Raw genomic sequence first — 6,000 nt, 5'->3', positions numbered from 1 at the left:
CCAGCAAACCTGGTTAGCATATTATGAGACATACCTTCAAAAGACAACTCAGCCTCTTATACGTATTTATTTCTTCTTCTTTTTTTTATGTGAATAATAGAAATATAAAGTGATGTGCAGTTTCGGCTGAGATGGGGCTTGAGGTTTCCAACGTTTCTTGATGATGATTTTTTTTAAGATAATGAGAAACCTCTTACAAAATATGAAAGAGCGTGTGATTTTAAGATGAATTAAAAGTTTATTTGATGAAAGTAGGTTTTGAAATGGCTGAGATATCTAAATCAAGGCAATCATTATAATAAAAAGATGAAAAAAAAAGGATGAAGCGTGAAAGCGCATTGCCACAAGAAAAAAAAAAAAATGCCTGGTATACGAGTGGGTCTAATTCGCATGATGTCACAATTATTTGTGTAATAATCACTGTCATGGCTGTAAGCTACTATGTTTGATCTTCTCTCGTCCTTCAGCTGTTTTATTGCAGGATTTAACTCCTGGGGGAGGGGGTCACTCTCTTTTTTTTTGACAATTGTCATCAAAACATGGTAGTATTTTTAAAGAGTTGTAATGGAAATAATATATCGGTACTTATTCGAATAGGAATATAGCGTATAGTCAAGATACCAAACAGAAAAAAAAAAGCTATCATAACCGAAATTTCGCGTGAAAGAAATTTCAAAGTATTTGTTTTTATTACATATAACATAATCATGGTATAACTTATTTCAAATGCTGTAAATACTTGCGTTAGTTTGGGCCACCATCTTGAAAGAAATCATGCCCGCAAAATGCCCATACAGTGACAATGCTCTGTGATAATAAGTATACGTCACAGGTTGAATTCATTTTACGCGTGCACGCTCAGTGATAAGACAGTACTGAAATACGCTAGAAAATGATAACTGTTAATGAGTTTGTGACTGTATAGTACCAATGCACGTCATAAAAACACGGAATGAAACCTTTCTGGTACCCCTCTTATCATTAACCGATAAGTCCATATTTGTCAAATGGAGATATTTGCCATTAAAGGTCATGATAATGATAAGAAAATGTTTGCTTCTTTTGACCACAACTTCAAAAGTGTACCTTGTAGTGACCAATAAATCATGTAAAAGGTATTATTTTGTACTTTATGACACAGTCCTTACTTCAAAATCTTCAAAAATGGACTTATCGGTTTTTGCAAACAAACTCTTCAAATAGTTAAAGCCTTTACTGTTTGTTGATCTTTTAATTAGACACAGGACAGAAAAACAAAGCATGAATACTTGAAGGGTTTGTTTGCAAAAACCGATAAGTCCATTTTTGAAGATTTTGAAGTATGGTCTCTGTCATAAAGTACAAAATAATACCTTTTAAATGATATATTGGTCACTACATATAAATGTATATTTTTGTAGTTATGGTCAAAAGAAGCAAAAATTTTCGTATTGTTCTCTTTATTTTTCTTGACCTTTAATCGCAAATATCTCCATTTGACAAATATGGACTTATCGGTTTTTGCAAACAAACTCTTCACTTGTTTATTATTATACCGTAATCTCTACTTTTTTCTGCATTGATTGTTAATTACAGACACAGTACATGGCCTGAAATTATGTGCATGTACTGGGAAAAATACTCTTAAAGGTCCTGTTCACCTTTGGGAGCAGTGATTTTAAAAAAAAAAGAATGTTCAAGATGTTACTTTTGATGCATAAGTGCAGGTCAGTTGTATCACGAAACATCCTACCATACAAAATTTTTGCAAGAAAGCCTAAAATATAAGGAGATGTCACTATTTTTCTCATTAAACCATAACTGTATAAGACCGTTTAGCCTGGAAACATTTTTATTATAACTATTGTTCACATTTTGTATATGTAACAATACTTAACATCGTTTATACTTGTTCAAATTTTTACATTGGTTGTTTCTATCCCTAACTCACATTTTAGAACTATTTTAAAGCACTAATGTTGGGCTTTCGTTTCATCTGCAAATGGTTAATTATGCCTTTAAAGTGAAACATTGCAACTTGAGAATTCTCTGCTATTATGCTTTTGGCTCAATGCTAACAAGAAAAATAATGAAAATGACTCTGTACCGGTCCATGTATACCGTTACTTAGAATAGAATGCATGTTCAGCACTGTTACTTTGTTACGGTCCTGCCCGTCCACTCTGTCAAATTTAAAGGGATAGTACAGTATTGGTGGAGATGAGAATTGGGCTTTAAACTTTTTGCGAGATACCAAGAAAACACTATGAAATAGTACAGAGCATACCATTCTAAGAGGAATTCAAAGTTTATTTGATGAAAATCGGGTTTGGAATGACTGAAACATCCAAAAACAAAGTAAAACAAAGCGATCGTAATAAAGTGTGAGTCCCACACTTTATTAGAATCGCTCTGTTTTGGATGTCTCAGCCATTTAAAACCAATTTTCATCAAATAAACGTTGAATTCCTCATAGAATTACATGCTCTCCCATATTTCATAAGAGGTTTCTCATTATCTCACCAAAAAAAAAAAAAAATGTTACAAACCTGAAATTAGGTCTCAACCAAAACTGTATGCGATCCCTTTAACCTATTTCAGATTTCTTATCCACCCATTTTTTATTCTTTCTCGTGAAAATGAAAATCCCACACTCACACTAAAGCTTTAAGCGAGGGAGACAATTGTCTGGTGCAACACAATAAATTGTGTTTATTAATCTATCGATAGAGTACAGTATACACCCCTTCTTCTGTAGGCTGAGTGCGCAGCATTCGCATGGCAGATGGAAATGCTCAACATAACCTTGGGCTCTTTGGGGCGAGTTTTCAAAAAGGTGCACCGATTATGTATGTATGTTATATATATATATATATATATATATATATATATATATATATATATGTGTGTGTGTGTGTGTGTGTGTGTGTTTGTGTGTGTGTGTGTGAGTGCGTGTAGGTATACATTATAAATGTTATGATTATATGTTAATTTTGTATATAACATAAAATTATTATATATCATATATATATGGACTTTATGCATAAATGTATTTATCTGTCTTACAATTATATCGAAGCCATAAAACGTTCAGAGTCATTGCATTATAGTAATGTAAGATTATAATAAGGTAATTGTTGTTGTTGTTGTTTTGTTTTGTTTTGTTTTGTTTTGTTTTTTGCTTTTGTTTTTATGGAGAAGCGGGCATAGGGGAATCTATTCATTCTCTCTTTGACAAACATGAATTTCGTTCAGCTGGTGTTATGCTTTCAAAGAAAAACCTGTTTAATAGCATGTTTGCATTACCGCATTTTTCATCGAGAAAATTTCTTCTGAGAAATTGTTGTAATGTGCAGCCGTACAATAGAAACATACTTATATCTAGATTACTATTGTATGATGATGATACATTTATACAATGTATTATCTTTGCGGTTTGGTTCGCGACCACATCCAGACATCATACCATAATGACATTCTTTTCCACTTATACCCAACCTTCTTCCTTCCTTCCCCCATCTCTCTTCTCCCTCCCCCCCCCCCCCCCATGGTCCCCTCCATAGCATGAATTTCGTTATCACTATGTGGCTGATATAAGCATGATATTCATACATTATTCGTCGCTTGCTAATTGAAGGAAACATCCACCCATAAAGCCTCAACATTTTTTTTTTTTCCAGAGAGGGAGAGAGAGAGAGGGAAAGAGGGAGAGATGGATCTAACAATAATACAGTCGTGTTTTCATTTTTTTTTCTTCACTTGATATGGTGTGATGGATTATATCCATCATTTCATCAAGACAACTGCGACGTACGGGGAATGGCTGTGTCATATTATTGGATGCGATCGAAAATTCGATAGGGAGAAGGTCCCCGTGTTGTGCACAGGAGCAGAAAGAGACACGGAGAAGGAGGGAGGGGGAACATTAACATTATACAGACGAAGAGAGATAACTTGTGTATATAACTGCAACATGTCTTTTGTATACATGCTATCTACGTGATGTATGATATTGTAAATACTTATTACGTGAATGTCCGTTATAATTCAGGAAATTCGTGAGTTGAAGGAGATGACTTTTTTTTTTAGAGAAGTATTATTTAAAAGTGTAAGTAAACTAGTAAAACATGATTGTACTGTGTGTGAGTGTGTGTGTGTGTGTGTATGTGTGTGTATGTGTGTGTGTGTGTGTGTGTGTGCAATGATCTCCTCCATTGTCTATACAAAACATCACTCACTAGTCTTTATATCTTTAACAATATACATGCGGTAGAATAATTCACAGAATGTACACAATGTCCGACAACGTCATTATAATGACTTATGTTTTCATAACGCATCATAATCATCTGGAAAGGCTTAATCGAACGACTCCATGGATTTTCGCTCTGTAACTTAAGAACAACAACAACAACAACAACAATCATTCAGAATTGAATCTCAAGAATCACTGTATTCAAAACAAATTGAAAGGCAAACAGACGTACGAACAAACACCTTCGCAGAGTTACATGAATACTAATAATGTGTTTTGAAATAACTTGCTAAAAATTGCTAAAAGAATGGACAGAAATTTTATAATCTGTAGTTGTAAATTGAAATCTCCGACATTGAGTTTATTAATAATCCAACGCTATAGGCCTATAATTAGTGAGTTCAAGACCAGGTTAAAAACTCATCTTTAGAACAATGCATTCTATGTTTGAATATGATATTGTATGTCGTGGATGATTATTACTTTGCAATGCGCAGTGGAGTATAATTAGGGGTCATCCCACGAGATCGACACCCACGAGTCATACAGCCCACGAGTTCGACACTGAAAACAGGTCCATGAGTCATCCAGCTCACGAGTCATACAGCCTATGAGTTCGACACTAGGCAAATAAAGCCCATGAGTTCGACAGTAATAAGGTAAAAACAGCCCACGTGTTCGACACATATAACACGAGGCTTAATGTGTCGGTCTCGTGGGCCTTGTTAGCTTAGTGTCGAACTCATGGGCTGTATGACTCTTGAGCTGTATAACTCGTGGGTTGTATAACTCATGCTGGGCTGTATGACTCGTGGGCTGTATGACTCGTGGTTGCTGATCTCGTGACGTGCACCCGTCTTGTGTTCTTGTGTTTGTTTGTTTTTTAATCAGGCCAATGAATTCAGAAAAAAGGAAATAAAGAAAAAAATACAGTGACTTTAAGGTCGAGGCATTTTCAAACAGAGAGGTGCAGATGTCGATTAAAGGTATCGCTCGTGGATGTTCAAAGTCAAAGGTAACCTCTCAACCCCCCCCCCCCCCCCCCCCCCCTTCCATTGGACGAGGTGGACCGGTCCCCGGCCAGGCCTCTGAAAGTTATGTATTTTGTTATGGTTTTTTTTTTTTTTTTCAGGATCCCTCCTTTTGGAGCAACCCCTGATTAAAAGAAGGAGGAGGAGAAGAAGAAGCAGAAGATGAAGAAGAAGAACGAGAAGAAGATTAATGAAGATATTATAACATCAACACCTTTTCATTTTATTATATTGAAAGTGACTGCACTCTCTAGTCACAATACACGAAAATAACGAGATCTTGAATATAGAGGGCGCCATACATGTATGATATGAGTAGGCCTACTTTACTGTAAAATGTCAAAGACCGGTCATGATACGAAAATCCCTAGCAAATAGCAACCCTATTGATAAACCGTATTTTAACAGTCGGTGATTCATGTGTGATAGATCGGGGATCACTCATATTATATCCATAGGCTATAATGATACAATTATTACAGATATCATTGTCTGGCACAGCTGTTTCAGTAGTAACTGTGGACATCAATATGTATGTAGGTATTGCAGAAAATCAAACAAACCCTATTATTTGCCAGAAAGAAAATGCTAATGTTGATAATAAGAAAAAAAAAAAAAAGAGGAAAAAAAAAGTAACTTTTATTCCACCGCTTTGTAGAGCCTGATATTCACATGTATTGAGTTCACGGACAAAAGTCGCCAAAGTTTTATATGAGTGTATATATTAAATAAAAA

Source organism: Diadema antillarum, unplaced genomic scaffold (assembly GCF_040938485.1).
Source record: "Diadema antillarum isolate AM-2024a unplaced genomic scaffold, OU_Dant_1.0 seq00000732_RagTag, whole genome shotgun sequence".
Taxonomy (NCBI): Eukaryota; Metazoa; Echinodermata; class Echinoidea; order Diadematoida; family Diadematidae; genus Diadema; species Diadema antillarum.
The sequence above is the reverse complement of the archived record's forward strand: the minus strand, read 5'-3'. Positions refer to the sequence as shown.